Source organism: Ambystoma mexicanum, chromosome 2q, assembly GCF_040938575.1.
Source record: "Ambystoma mexicanum isolate Mex_15411 chromosome 2q, UKY_AmexF1_1, whole genome shotgun sequence".
Taxonomy (NCBI): domain Eukaryota; kingdom Metazoa; phylum Chordata; class Amphibia; order Caudata; family Ambystomatidae; genus Ambystoma; species Ambystoma mexicanum.
The window spans coordinates 1,475,875,710-1,475,891,740 of NC_090924.1; the positions used below are offsets into that span (position 1 = coordinate 1,475,875,710).

The window sequence follows — 16,031 nt, forward strand, 5'->3', positions numbered from 1 at the left end:
GCATTAAGGCAGAGGTAATTTGCGACTTCCCTAGTTTTTTCTGAAGATGCACAGAGACTGAACCTTTAAGTGGTCAGAATCTTTATGGAAGCAGTGATTTAAACGATTAAAGTAAATCGGGCTTCTCTATAGGATTGTGGTCCTCAGTCCTTCCCTTACTCCCATAAACTGTCTCTGCCTGGTGAGAATAAAATATCATAAATTATTTCCAGCTTTTAAGTGGCCCACCCTTCCTTCTTGGCGGTCACAGTTTGCTTGGCATGAGTAACTGATGCCAGGATGTCGCTCTCCACCTTGAGGATATACCAGGACCACCCTCTGTGATGCTCTGAGTCATCAAGTTGGGGGCCAGGAATCAAAGCTTTTGCAGGATGTTCACACAAGAATATGGGGATTTTTAGGCATAAAAGCTTGACAGGCTGTTGGAGTCCTTCCTGGGTACTGCTCATCTACCAAGTTAAGAATTTCTCTAGAGACTTGGGTCTCAACCAGCCCTCTTTCCCCATATCAGAATGTATGGCCATCTCCTCCTCGTTACAGTCACTTTCCTCCCCTCTAACATTTAAACCCCACCCCCCCCGAGCTCGCTCCCGTCTCATTACCCAGCCTCCGACATGGGCCTTTTTCACAGACTGCACTTGACAAATACTGTCAAAACATTTTGTCTTTGCCAGTGCCTGTTTTTTAATTACTAAGGGCCTCATTACATGGTATGCAGTAACCATGGCGCCATTAGCGCCATGGTTTCCGCCGGTATTTTACCGTGTCCGCCTTGGTGGATGGCAGAATTACCGGCCTACTCCAAGGTGAGTGGGGCCGGTAATTCCCCATTCACCAAGGCACTTCCGCATTCCCATTTTTGCCCCCATAGGGCTCAATGGGAATGGGGAAGGAGGTCATTACGGTACCGCAAATTGCGGTACCGTAATTAGCACCAAGGTCCCTTTGCAGGCCCGTTCCTTAACGGCTGGTAAAACCAGCAGTTGAGGTCGGGTCCGGCAAAGGGACCTCGTAGTAAGGCGGTAAGGGTTTAACGGTACCGGAGCCCTTACCGGTACCGGTAAACCCTTACCGCATACCGTGTAATGAGGCCCTAAATCATTTATCCAGCAAATATATATATCGTCTGTTTTTATTCCTGGAGGTTTGATGCTCTGATGGATTTCTAGATATTCTGTTTATAACTTTCCTAAATGAACTGTTCTGAGTTTCCAAGCTCCTGGGTTTCATTCTTACATACGTTTTGCTTTTTCTAAAAATATATATTTAAATGCTAATAAATAGAGAGGAAATACACCTTCCATTAATTGTGCACTAGACATAGCTAAGAAAAAATGTAATTACGTTTTAAAAGTCCAAATGTGTCAGTCTCTTACAGTTTAAAACGCTTTTATGCTTAATCAGGAGAAACAGCAGGCCATGGGAGGGCAGTTTCCACTGTAGCAGGAGTATAGGAAGAAGTGTGCGGGATTGTACATAAATGTAAACATGAACATATGGTTAATAAACAGAGTAACATGAGTTGATGTACCAGGCTATCCATTGACTGTCATGATGTTTTCAAGTTGTTGTGACTTTTCATGAAGACCTCTATTGATTTTGTTAGACAGGGAGAAAAGGACCCTCACTGGCTATCAGCCGCTGTGTTAGTGGGGGAGGGGGTCTGCTCTACACTAGCCATCTTTTCCTATTGGTCTTACAATGACATAACATATTATCTGAAATCTTTGCTTCTTTCAACAGAGATTGAAGCCTCTAAAGAGACCAGGATTCTGGAAGTGAACATGAGAAGATGGGATACACAGAGGAATAAGAGACCTATTACAGAAGATGGGCAATGCCATTACACAGAACCACCTGTGAAGAAAGCATCACCCAATCGGGAGGGCCCACTGCCCTCAACATCCAGCGGGATCCATGCAGTGGAGCAAGCATCTGCCTGCCGGGATTGTGTGATGTGCTTCACTCACAGGCCCAGTTGTATCGCACACATGAGATCCCACACTGGTGATAGACCCTATAAGTGTACAGAGTGTGAAAAAAGCTTCACTCAGATCTCAAATCTGTGCAGACATCAGTGGGTCCATACTGGAGAGAAACCCTATGAGTGCACAGAGTGCAATAAAAGCTTCAGCCGCCTCTCAGCTCTTATAACCCATCATCGGGTTCATACTGGGGAGAAGCCCTACACTTGCACAGAATGCAAGAAAAGCTTCAGTTCCTCTAAAGCTCTGACTATCCATCAAAGGATTCATACTGGGGAAAAGCCGTATGAGTGCACAGAGTGCAAGAAAAGCTTCAGTCACCCCTCATCTCTTATAACCCATCAAAGGATTCATACTGGAGTGAAACCCTACACGTGCACAGTGTGCAAGAAATGCTTCAGTCAATCATCACATCTAATAAGTCATCAAGTGCTCCATTCTGGGGAGAAGCCCTACAAGTGCACAGAGTGTAGCAAAACCTTCAATCGATCATCACATCTAATAAGTCATCAAATGCTCCATACTGGGGAGAAGCCCTACAAGTGCACAGAGTGTAAGAAGAGCTTCAGTAACTCCTCAATTCTGATAAGACATCAGTTGGTCCATATTGGGGAGAAGCCCTACACGTGCACTGAGTGCAAGAAAAGCTTCAGTCGTCCCTCATCTCTAACAAGCCATCAAATGATCCATACTAGAGAGAAGCCCTACACGTGCACAGAGTGCAAGAAAAACTTCAGGTTTTCCTCTGCTCTGAGACGCCATCACAGGGTCCATACTGGGGTTAAGTCCTATGAGTGCACAGAGTGCAAGAAAATCTTCAGTTACTCTTCAGATCTGAAAAGACATCTTGCAGTCCATACTGAGGTCAAGCCCTTTTGAGTGCACAGAGTGTACAAAAACCTTCAGTCAGTACTCACATCCAATACGTCATCAAATGATCCATACTGGTGTGAAGCCCTACAAGTTCACAGAGTGCATGAAGAGCTTCACTCAGATCTCTAATCTGATAAACCATCAGAGAGTCCATACTGGGGTAAAGCCCTACAAGTGCAGAGAGTGCAAGCAAAGCTTCAGTCACCCCTCAGCTCTGATAATCCATCAAAGGATTCATACTGCGGTGAATCCCGGCAAGTGCACAGAGCATGGAAAGCTTCTGCTGTCCTCACACCTGATCATGCATCAAAGGATCCATTCTTTTAAAAAGAGTGGATGACCACCTAATCTTTAGGAAATGTTGGGAGACTTCAATCTTTCCGTAGTTGCCTAGTGGACAAATGGTATGAATCTATTTCTGTCGGTGACTAGTGCTGAGAAGCGATTAGGAGTTCACACACCCTCTAGAAGAGACTAATAACGCAATATTATGGGGAGAATGGACAGATAGACGACCACAAAAAACTGGAGTAAAAGAAATACCAGCAAAGATCTGCCATTTCTGCATTGTGTCAGAGTGTGAAGTGTGGGGTCTGATAGCCACTTGTGAAGTGTGCTCAAAGAACTATGTACAAAGGACCCTTTTGTTTAAAAATAATGAATTCATGTCTTTTGCTCAAGGAGTTCTGGGATGTGCAGGTATATTTGTGAAACACCGACATATGTTTCATTAAATTAATTTTTGGAGAGTGGCCTGAGAATTCTTTATTGACAAATGTAAGTGGAAATTAAATGGTAATTAACTGTAGGGAATGTAAGGTAGTCCCAGGAGAGTTGTCCCTGTCGCTGCTGGAAACACTGGTGCATTTGCTTATTTCCTGCTCTACACACAAACGTTTTCCTAGTAAGTGGTGTGTGACAGTACAAGAGCTGGTGTCTTGGGTCAGCGTTGTTAATATTCACAGGTATTGAGGATCCAGTCCTGCATTTGGGACAGCGCCATATGTCCATGGAGAGTGCACTTTAACTGCGCGAGTAATCCCCCGGTAGCAAGTAGAGTCAGAATCCCAATACAATACACTAAGCACTTCCACATCACCATTTAGGATCCAATAATGATGAATTGCTTTTCATTTTATAAATCATGTTGCACCAACTGCGATGTGATGTCAGAGAGGATGAGCACATTTATTATTCTGTGCACCAACCTACAGGACAGCACAGGGCCTATACAAAGGAAGCAGAGCTCCAGGGTCCAGGTCAGCACAGGGCCTATGCAAATGAAGCAGAGCTCCAGGACAGCACAGGGCCTATACAAAGGAAGCAGAGCTCCAGGGTCCAGGACAGCACAGGACCTATGCAAAGGAAGCAGAGCTCCAGGCTCCAGGACAGCACAGGGCCTATGCAAAGGAAGCAGATCTCCAGGCTCCGGGACAGCACAGGGTATATACAAAGGAAGCAGAGCTCCAGGGTCCAGGTCAGCACAGGGCCTATGCAAATGAAGCAGAGCTCCAGGACAGCACAGGGCCTATGCAAAGGAAGCAGAGCTCCAGGGTCCAGGACAGCACAGGACCTATGCAAAGGAAGCAGAGCTCCAGGCTCCAGGACAGCACAGGGCCTATGCAAAGGAAGCAGAGCTCCAGGCTCCAGGACAGCACAGGGCCTATGCAAAGGAAGCAGATCTCCAGGCTCCGGGACAGCACAGGGCCTATACAAAGGAAACATTTGGGCCCCAGGACAGCACAGGGGCTATGCAAATGAAGCAGAGCTCCAGGACAGCACAGGGCCTATACAAAGGAAGCAGAGCTCCAGGGTCCAGGACAGCACAGGACCTATGCAAAGGAAGCAGAGCTCCAGGCTCCAGGACAGCACAGGGCCTATGCAAAGGAAGCAGATCTCCGGGACAGCACAGGGCCTATGCAAAGGAAGCAGATCTCCAGGCTCCGGGACAGCACAGGGCCTATACAAAGGAAACATTTGGGCCCCAGGACAGCACAGGACCTATGCAAAGGAAGCAGAGCTCCAGGACAGCAAAGGGCCTATACAAAGGAAGCAGAGCTCCAGGGTCCAGGACAGCACAGGGCCTATGCAAAGGAAGCAGATCTCCAGGCTCCGGGACAGCACAGTGCCTATACAAAGGAAGCAGAGCTCCAGGGTCCAGGACAGCACAGGACCTATGCAAAGGGAGCAGAGCTCCAGGACAGCAAACGGCCTATACAAAGGAAGCAGAGCTCCAGGGTCCAGGACAGCACAGGACCTATGCAAAGGAAGCAGAGCTCCAGGCTCCAGGACAGCACAGGGCCTATGCAAAGGAAGCAGATCTCCAGGCTCCGGGACAGCACAGGGCCTATACAAAGGAAGCAGAGCTCCAGGGTCCAGGTCAGCACAGGGCCTATGCAAATGAAGCAGAGCTCCAGGACAGCACAGGGCCTATACAAAGGAAGCAGAGCTCCAGGGTCCAGGACAGCACAGGACCTATGCAAAGGAAGCAGAGCTCCAGGCTCCAGGACAGCACAGGGCCTATGCAAAGGAAGCAGATCTCCGGGACAGCACAGGGCCTATGCAAAGGAAGCAGATCTCCAGGCTCCGGGACAGCACAGGGCCTATACAAAGGAAACATTTGGGCCCCAGGACAGCACAGGGGCTATACAAAGGAAGCAGAGCTCCAGGCTCCAGGACAGCACATGGCCTATACAAAGGAAGCAGAGCTCCAGGTTCCAGTACAGCACAGGGCCTATGCAAAAGAAGCAGAGCTCCGGGCTGCAGGACAGCACAAGGCTTACATAAAGGAAAGCAGAGCTGCAGGCTGCAGGACAGCACAGGGCATATGCAAAGGAAGCAGATCTCCAGGCTCCGGGACAGCACAGTGCCTATACAAAGGAAGCAGAGCTCCAGGGTCCAGGTCAGCACAGGGCCTATGCAAATGAAGCAGAGCTCCAGGCTCCAGGACAGCACAGGACCTATGCAAAGGAAGCAGAGCTCCAGGCTCCAGCACAGCACAGGGCATATGCAAAGGAAGCAGATCTCCAGGCTCCGGGACAGCACAGTGCCTATACAAAGGAAGCAGAGCTCCAGGGTCCAGGTCAGCACAGGGCCTATGCTAATGAAGCAGAGCTCCAGGACAGCACAGGGCCTATACAAAGGAAGCAGAGCTCCAGGGTCCAGGACAGCACAGGACCTATGCAAAGGAAGCAGAGCTCCAGGCTCCAGCACAGCACAGGGCCTATGCAAAGAAAGCAGATCTCCAGGCTCCGGGACAGCACAGTGCCTATACAAAGGAAGCAGAGCTCCAGGGTCCAGGTCAGCACAGGGCCTATGCAAATGAAGCAGAGCTCCAGGCTCCAGGACAGCACAGGGCCTATATATACAAAGGAAGCAGAGCTCCAGGTTTCTCAGGAAGATGACAGACTGAATGTGTCAGATTTTGTGCCAACGATAAACACTATAGCGATGACTCTATCATTGGCCTCTATACTATCCTGGCCAATAGCCAAAGAGCCATAAAATGTATTTTGGCCATGGTAGTGAATGGCATTTTAACAAATAGTGTTGCGGTGCAAAGAGCAGGGAGGTGGCGCGGTGCATAGAGCAGGGAGGTGGCGCGGTGCTTATAGCAGGGAGGTGGCGCGGTGCATAGAGCAGGGAGGTGGCGCGGTGCATAGACAGGGAGGTGGCGCGGTGCATAGAGCAGGGAGGTGGCACGGTGCATAGAGCAGGGAGGTGGCGCAGTGCATAAACAGGGAGGTGGCGCGGTGCATGGAGCAGAGAGGTGGCGCGGTGCATAGAGCAGGAAGGTGGCTTGAATTAAAGGAAGTTAGAATGGGAGGAGGTGGTGGACATGCTTAATGACACGAGTATGTCAAACACGCCACCCCAAATTCATCTTTTATAGCGGACCTTAACTACACAACAAAGGGATCAGGCATGGAAGAGTCAATGGAGTCTGTAACGGTGATCCATTCTGCCAAGCAATCCCACAAATGCAGGAAAAGGAAAAATAAGGCCACGGTGCAGGCTGTTAAGAAAAAACAATTACCCGCCAGGCCACTGAGGAATGTGGCTGCACTTGCAGAAATATGAAATACACTGAATAGAGTAACCCCTATTAATGAGGATGGACTTAATCCATCGAGAAAAAGCTATAACCCTAAGCAGCGCATACCACAACATGGCACATGGATAAATGGCTTCTGTATCCTGAGGTGGTTTCCGGGGCCCAGACCGAGACTAAGGGCGTAGACTTGTGAAAGGATCTACCATGGCTACACAAGTGCTGCAGGATAAAACAGGTGTAGGGGTGCAATGTGGGAAACCCACTGATTTGGAAACATCTTGGACAGTTTCAGGGACTGCTGACGTGGAGGCATCTGTAAAAAGGGAATATGAGCAGCACTGACATCAGTATATACAGACATGGGGTGCTGGGAGTCCCCCAGCAGAGACACAAAAGCATAGCATGATGAGCAAAGATATTAGGCATCATGGAACCTCTTCTAAAACACCTGCTTATTACTCTCCTACCATTTGATTGCACCCACTGAGCATTCCCCATATCTGAGCAGGGGGAATTTGGTGCTCCTTTTTCAACAGCTTAGGGAGCTCCTGACATCTCAATTTCTCCAGCATGGGGTCTGTCATGGATTCAAATGCCCTTGAATATTCCCCGTCCTCAGGCTGGGAATCCTCGGTAAAGAAAAAATCAGTTTCAGTTTCATTTCTGAACTGTCGTTCTCCTAACAACCAATCAATGGTCTCTGGGTCAGGCTGCCACCAGCCAATGACTGCCCTCTACCTAAGCCCCACCTCTGGCAGCCATCTTCAGATTTTTACTGCACGTTCAAGTGTTGGGAGTCCTTGTGCTAAAGGTCTCGAGCTTTTACAGTGTTTTGCAATTTTTCCAAGAGTTTTTCTCTATTTTTTTCGGTCAATCGAGCATCAATCGATTAACGGGGACCCGTTTTCGGATTCTTCAGAGCCCCTCAGTATTGCAAGTGATATAGCCTCCGGTGTAGCTTCAGAAGACTATCCCTGCTGGCTAAAACATCTGGTTTCTAAACGATTAGTTACTTCAATGGATTGCTTCTCTCTAGCAGATTCCTCATCTTGATAGATATCCTTATCCAACTCTGTAGTTCAGAAACCTTTTCGACAGGGGGCATAGTGGACCTCGATTCTGCCGTCGATCATCACCTCATCTTGCTGGGTGCTCGATCGTCAGCTCCAGGCGTGACATCAGGTGTTGTATAGATACCACGTCACTACGCCCCATGCTACAGTTCCTTCTTTCCGCATGGTTGCACGCTGCATCGGGAAAACCACTTCGAGTTTACACGTTTTTCTGTCAAATTTGGCATTTTTTCTTCAAAAACATCGACCATGATTCCTATGCACTGGGTTTCAGGCTTCAAAAGGTGCACCGATCACAAGGCCAAAATGTTGGAAACCAACCTCATGACATCTGTGTGGTGCTTGGGTACGAGCCGCAACACAGAGGCCTGCGCGTCATGCTCTAAAATGCAGCCAAAATCCCTAAGTGACAGCACCCGGAAACTGGCTTCGGGCTGACCGTTTACGAAATCTCTGGCGCGGTCACTCGTTCTGTCTTCAGAGGCCGATACGGAGGAGCCCACCCCAAAAAAGGGGAAGATAGGCATTGTAAGAAAACTAAGAAGCAGTCCCACTCTAGAAGCCATTGTTTACCAAAAAGACAAAAGGGAAACAGTTTCCCGGTACTGAGAGTCTGGACTGATCAGTTTCCCCATAACAAAATGAGCAAACGGCCAGCGGAGTGATTCTGAAGGCTTTACTTCCCTGTACAAAGTCAGGACAGATTCAAAAACAAAAGCAAACAATTTGGAAGTCCATAGGATATGGTGGGAAAGTTGCTGAAAGACAAATATTTTCTGATAATCACCCCTGACCCCCAGACTAGAGATGGGGGATCTAATCCACCTCTGAATGAGTTTCCTGTCCCAGTCGGTGATGCATTCTGGTCAGTCCATTGGCATTGCTAGGTTATGCACCTGGCCTATGTTCAATGGTGGAGTCAAAGCTTTGAAGGCTTATGGACCACCTGAGCCACTTAGTATTCTCTCACTTCATGTTCATTAGCCACTATAAGGACTTATGGTCAGTATGCACAGTGAACTGAGTCCCAAGAGGTAGGGTCTCAGATTCCGAAGGCCACACACAATGGAAAAACATTATTTTTCCACAGTCCCCCGCCTGAGCTCTCAGTCCTTAAACTAGTGACTTATAAAGCATATAGGATGTTCCCTGTCTTTTTTATCTAACTGTGAAAGGACAGCACCTATCCCAGTGTCAGAGACATCTGTCTGCACTATAAAACGTCTCTGGTAATCAGGTGCCCTGAGAACAGGTACCTGACAAAAGGAATCCTTCTGGCCTTGGAAGGCCTTCACACTTCTCAAGCCTAGAAACGTTCTTAGGAGGTTTGAGGGCAGTCAGAAGGGCAGCTATGAATCCATAGTCTGGCATAAGAATTCTGTAATACCCAGTGAGGCTCAGAAAAGCTCTCACCTGGGTTTGATTTGTGTGGGTTACTCAGTCCTGAACAGCCTGTACTTTGCTGGGAAAATGCTTAATCTTTCCCCCCACCAACCTCAAGCCAGGTCCGTGAACCCTGACCAATCTAGTACTTGGTAGCGTTTATGGTCAGGTTGACCTGCTGTAAGAGCTTGCAACACAATTTCCAGGTATCTCATGAGTTCTCCAAGTCGGGCTGAAAACTGCTATATCATCCAGATAAGCCGTGCAGAATTCATCTAACCCATTCAGGACATGGTTGACCAACCTTTTTAAAAGTGACAGGTGCATTATTCAAACCAAAGGACATCACCCTTGCAGGGGCTTGGATGTTGCTGGGCATATTCTTGGAGGCTGGCTGCCCACTCCTGGGCAGCCACCTCCAAGTTTGAATGTTGCAAAGTGTCCTAATTGGAGGGCTAGGGAAGCCCCAGAAGATTTGCTGGATATAAGGAGAGAGAACTGGAGCTAAATAGATTTGAAGGTGACCAAGGGAACCAGAAGACTGCTGTAAAAACCATAATTGGTTCTTCCAATACCACTGCATCGTGAACCTCGACCTTCTAATCGACAGCTAAGACTTCTATGAGGTGCCTTTCTCCCTAAAGCTGGTGGGACCAACCAGTCCCTGTCCTGCTCAAGGTACCTCACCCGTTTTCGGTCATCTGAGTGGGCATCTTTGCATTTTCTCTGTAAAGCCCAGATCCAGCTGTTCATCGTTGCAAGTACTTCCTGCTGGCCAAATGCTTGAAGTCTTTGTGGGGATCCTTAAGGCACTCCTGGGTCCCTGGAAATCTGCTATGCGGCCTTACACCAGGAGACGAGCCTGTAGGAAGTCAAAAGTTCTACCGCTGAGTTGCAGAGTGCCGCCCGACTCCCTCCGGGGTCAATACATGACTTTCATCCATGATCTCTGTGTGGCCTCATCTTCATTGTGAAACCGAATCTTGGCCCCACGCCCCCTTACAGTCTGTGGTCTTCAGAGGAACCTAAAGACAAATGGACTGAACACCCTATTGATACCTGGCACTGGTCTTTAACTTTCTATGGCCTTGGGGCCTGAGCTCACCAATAGCTCATGAACTGTCCTCCTCCCCATTGGTTTTGTATCGGGTGCAACAACCTGCCTACCGTAGAGCTATCCAGGACTGGCCAAGGGTGGTGGTGCCTGAGCCAGTACTTCTGTGGGTTATTCTTGTGAACTCCAGGGGTCGTAGCTGCCCCTAGGGATGTGTCCGCACACTTGCATCTTGTAAACCTTGGGCTAAGGCTAATAAATCTGCTTGGTCGTTGAAAAAATCGACTCCGCTAGTGCCAGAATAAATATGGTCGATGTCCCCTTGGTCATGTGGCTGGTCGAAGTCGAAAATCGATTGCATCGACTCAAAAATTCCTGTCCTCGATAACGGGACAAAAGAACCATCACTGATAGTCGCCATCGAAGGTTTTGCCGTCTGGGCCTTTATCGGCGCAGAGGAATGACGTTCTGCGATGAGGAAGGCTTTGATGACAAATACATGTTGTGGGTAGGAGCCTTTTCACAGACCGGCTAGTTTGGGGTTGGGAGCACTGCTTTCGCTGCCAAGACTTCCTGGTCAGGCGGGAAACCGCACCGACAGCAGTCTGCTGTTTAAACATTTCCAGCATTTCAATCTCAAAACTTTCCCAATCTTCTCGAGTGGTTGATCCCTTACCTCATTCCGATGACGTGCTGGATTCTAGTCAGTGGTGGTGCTGTTTCTTCTTTCGCGAAGAAGACAGCAGTTAGCCACTGATGTATATGCACCTCCGCATGAATCCTATGTATCTTCATGATGCTTCAGCATTGAGCCACTGATGTATATGCACCTGCGCATGAATCCTATGTATCTCCATGATGCTTCAGCATTGAGCCACTGATGTATATGCCCCTGCGCATGAATCCTATGTATCTCCATGATGCTTCAGCATTTAGCCACTGATGTATATGCACCTGCGCATGAATCCTATGTATCTCCATGATGCTTCAGCATTGAGCCACTGATGTATATGCCCCTGCGCATGAATCCTATGTATCTCCATGATGCTTCAGCATTTAGCCACTCATGTATATGCCCCTGCGCATGAATCCTATGTATCTCCATGATGCTTCAGCATTTAGCCACTGATGTATATGCACCTGCGCATGAATCCTATGTATCTTCATGACGCTTCAGCATTTAGCCACTGATGTATATGCGCCTGTGCATGAATCCTATGTATCTCCATGATGCTTCAGCATTTAGCCACTGATGTACATGCGCCTGCGCATGAATCCTATGTATCTCCATGATGCTTCAGCATTTAGCCACTGATGTATATGCACCTACGCATGAATCCTATGTATCTCCATGATGCTTCAGCACTTAGCCACTGATGTATGTTCGCCTGGGCATGAATCCTATGTATCTCCATGATGCTTCAGCATTTAGCCACTGATGTATATGCACCTGCGCATGAATCCTATGTATCTCAATGATGCTTCAGCATTTGGCCATTGATGTATATGTGCCTGCGCTTGAATCCTGGGTATCTCCATGATGCTTCAGCATTGAGCCACTGATGTATATGCACCTGCTTATGAATCCTATGTATCTCCATGATGCTTCAGCATTTAGCCACTCATGTATATGCACCTGCGCTTGAATCCTACGTATCTCCATGATGCTTCAGCATTGAGCCACTGATGTATATGCGCCTGCGCATGAATCCTATGTATCTTCATGATGCTTCAGCATTTCGCCACTGATGTATATGCACCTGCGCATGAATCCTATGTATCTCCATGATGCTTCAGCATTTAGCCACTGATGTATATGCACCTGCGCATGAATCCTATGTATCTCCATGATGCTTCAGCATTTGGCCATTGATGTATATGTGCCTGCGCTTGAATCCTATGCATCTCCATGATGCTTCAGCATTGAGCCACTGATGTATATGCACCTGCTTATGAATCCTATGTATCTCCATGATGCTTCAGCATTTAGCCACTCATGTATATGCACCTGCGCTTGAATCCTACGTATCTCCATGATGCTTCAGCATTGAGCCACTGATGTATATGCACCTGCGCATGAATCCTATGTATCTTCATGATGCTTCAGCAGTTAGCCACTGATGTATATGCACCTGCGCATGAATCCTATGTAGCTCATGATGCTTCAGCATTTAACCACTGATGTATATGCACCTGCTTATGAATCCTATGTATCTTCATGATGCTTCAGCAGTTAGCCACTGATGTATATGCACCTGCGCATGAATCCTATGTATCTCCATGATGCTTCAGCATTTAGCCACTGATGTATATGCACCTGCGCATGAATCCTTTGTATCTCTATGATGCTTCAGCATTTAGCCACAGATGTATATGCGCCTGCGCATGAATCCTATGTATCTTCATGATGCTTCAGCATTTATCCACTGATGTATATGCACCTGCTTATGAATCCTATGTATCTCCATGATGCTTCAGCATTGAGCCACTGATGTATATGCCCCTGCGCATGAATCCTATGTATCTCCATGATGCTTCAGCATTTAGCCACTGATGTATATGCCCCTGCGCATGAATCCTATGTATCTCAATGATGCTTCAGCATTGAGCCACTGATGTATGTGCGCCTGCGCATGAATCCTATGTATCTCCATGATGCTTCAGCATTTAGCCACTGATGTATATGCCCCTACGCATGAATCCTATGTATCTCCATGATGCTTCAGCATTGAGCCACTGATGTATATGCGCCTGCGCATGAATCCTATGTATCTCAATGATGCTTCATCATTTAGCCACTTATGTATATGCGCATGCGCATGAATCCTATGTATCTTCATGATGCTTAAGCATTTGGCCACTGATGTATATGCCCCTGCGCATGAATCCTATGTATCTCCATGATGCTTCAGCATTTAGCCACTGATGTATATGCACCTGCGAATGAATCCTTTGTATCTCCATGATGCTTCAGCATTGAGCCACTGATGTATATGCGCCTGCGCATGAATCCTATGTATCTCAATGATGCTTCATCATTTAGCCACTGATGTATATGCGCATGCGCATGAATCCTATGTATCTTCATGATGCTTCAGCATTTGGCCACTGATATATTTGCGCATGAATCCTATGTATCTCCATGATGCTTCAGCATTTAGCCACTGATGTATATGCGCCTGCGCATGAATCCTATGTATCTTCATGATGCTTCAGCATTTAGCCACTGATGTATATGCGCCTGCGCATGAATCCTATGTATATCCATGATGCTTCAGCATTTAGCCACTGATGTATATGCGCCTGCGCATGAATCCTTTGTATCTCCATGATGCTTCAGCATTTAGCCACTGATGTATATGCGCCTGCGCATGAATCCTATGTATCTCCATGATGCTTCAGCATTTAGCCACTGATGTATATGCGCCTGCGCATGAATCCTATTTATCTCCATGATGCTTCAGCATTTAGCCACTGATGTATATGCGCCTGCGCATGAATCCTATGTATCTCCATGATGCTTCAGCACTTAGCCACTGATGTATATGCACCTGCGCATGAATCCTATGTATCTCCATGATGCTTCAGCATTTAGCCACTGATGTATGTGCACCTGCGCATGAATCCTATGTATCTCTATGATGCTTCAGCATTTAGCCACTCATGTATATGCATCTGCGCTTGAATCATACGTATCTCCATGATGCTTCAGCATTGAGCCACTGATGTATATGCGCCTGCGCATGTATCCTATGTATCTTCATGATGCTTCAGCATTAAGCCACTGATGTATATGCACCTGCGCATGAATCCTATGTATCTCCATGATGCTTCAGCATTTAGCCACTGATGTATATGCACCTGTGCATGAATCCTATGTATCTCCATGATGCTTCAGCATTTAACCACTGATGTATATTCACCTGCTTATGAATCCTATGTATCTTCATGATGCTTCAGCATTTAGCCACTGATGTATATGTCGCTGCGCATGAATCCTATGTATCTTCATGATGCTTCAGCATTTAGCCACTGATGTAAATGCGCCTGCGCATGAATCCTTTGTATCTCTATGATGCTTCAGCATTTAGCCACTGATGTATATGCACCTGCGCATGAATCCTATGTATCTCCATGATGCTTCAGCATTTAGCCACTGATCTATATGCACCTGCGCATGAATCCTTTGTATCTCCATGATGCTTCAGCATTTAGCCACTGATGTATATGCGCCTGCGCATGAATCCTATGTATCTTCATGATGCTTCAGCATTTATCCACTGATGTATATGCACCTGCTTATGAATCCTATGTATCTCCATGATGCTTCAGCATTGATCCACTGATGTATATGCCCCTGCTTATGAATCCTATGTATCTTCATGATGCTTCAGCATTTAGCCACTGATGTATATGTCCCTGCGCATGAATCCTATGTATCTTCATGATGCTTCAGCATTTAGCCACTGATGTAAATGCGCCTGCGCATGAATCCTTTGTATCTCTATGATGCTTCAGCATTTAGCCACTGATGTATATGCACCTGCGCATGAATCCTATGTATCTCCATGATGCTTTAGCATTTAGCAACTGATGTATATGCACATGCGCATGAATCCTTTGTATCTCTATGATGCTTCAGCATTTAGCCACTGATGTATATGCGCCTGCGCATGAATCCTATGTATCTTCATGATGCTTCAGCATTTATCCACTGATGTATATGCCCTTGCGCATGAATCCTATGTATCTCCATGATGCTTCAGCATTGAGCCACTGATGTATATGCCCCTGTGCATGAATCCTTTGTATCTCTATGATGCTTCAGCATTTAGCCACTGATGTATATGCGCCTGCGCATGAATCCTATGTATCTTCATGATGCTTCAGCATTTAGCCACTGATGTATATGCCCCTGCGCATGAATCCTATGTATCTCCATGATGCTTCAGCATTGAGCCACTGATGTATATGCGCCTGCGCATGAATCCTATGTATCTCCATGATGCTTCAGCATTGAGCCACTGATGTATATACACCTGCGCATGAATCCTATGTATCTCCATGATGCTTCAGCATTTAGCCACTGATGTATATGCATCTGCGCATGAATCCTATGTATCTTCATGATGCTTCAGCATTTAGCCACTGATGAATATGCGCCTGCGCATGAATCCTATGTATATCCATGTTGCTTCAGCATTTAGCCACTGATGTATATGCACCTGCTCATGTATCCTTTGTATCTCCATGATGCTTCAGCATTTAGCCACTGATGTATATGCACCTGCGCATGAATCCTATGTATATCCATGATGCTTCAGCATTTAGCCACTGATGTATATGCACCTGCGCATGAATCCTATGTATATCCATGATGCTTCAGCATTTAGCCACTGATGTATATGCACCTGTGCATGAATCCTATGTATCTCCATGATGCTTCAGCATTTAGCCACTGATGTATATGCGCCTGCGCATGAATCCTATGTATCTCCATGATGCTTCAGCATGTAGCCACTGATGTATATGCGCCTGCGCATGAATCCTATGTATCTCCATGATGCTTCAGCACTTAGCCACTGATGTATATGCGCCTGCGCATGAAT

General features: G+C 46.9%; 1 pseudogene; it reads left to right on the top strand.

The window, feature by feature from the left end:
* LOC138568904 (zinc finger protein 91-like) overlaps positions 1-16,031 on the top strand; it is a 429,258-nt pseudogene that overhangs the window by 53,267 nt on the left and 359,960 nt on the right.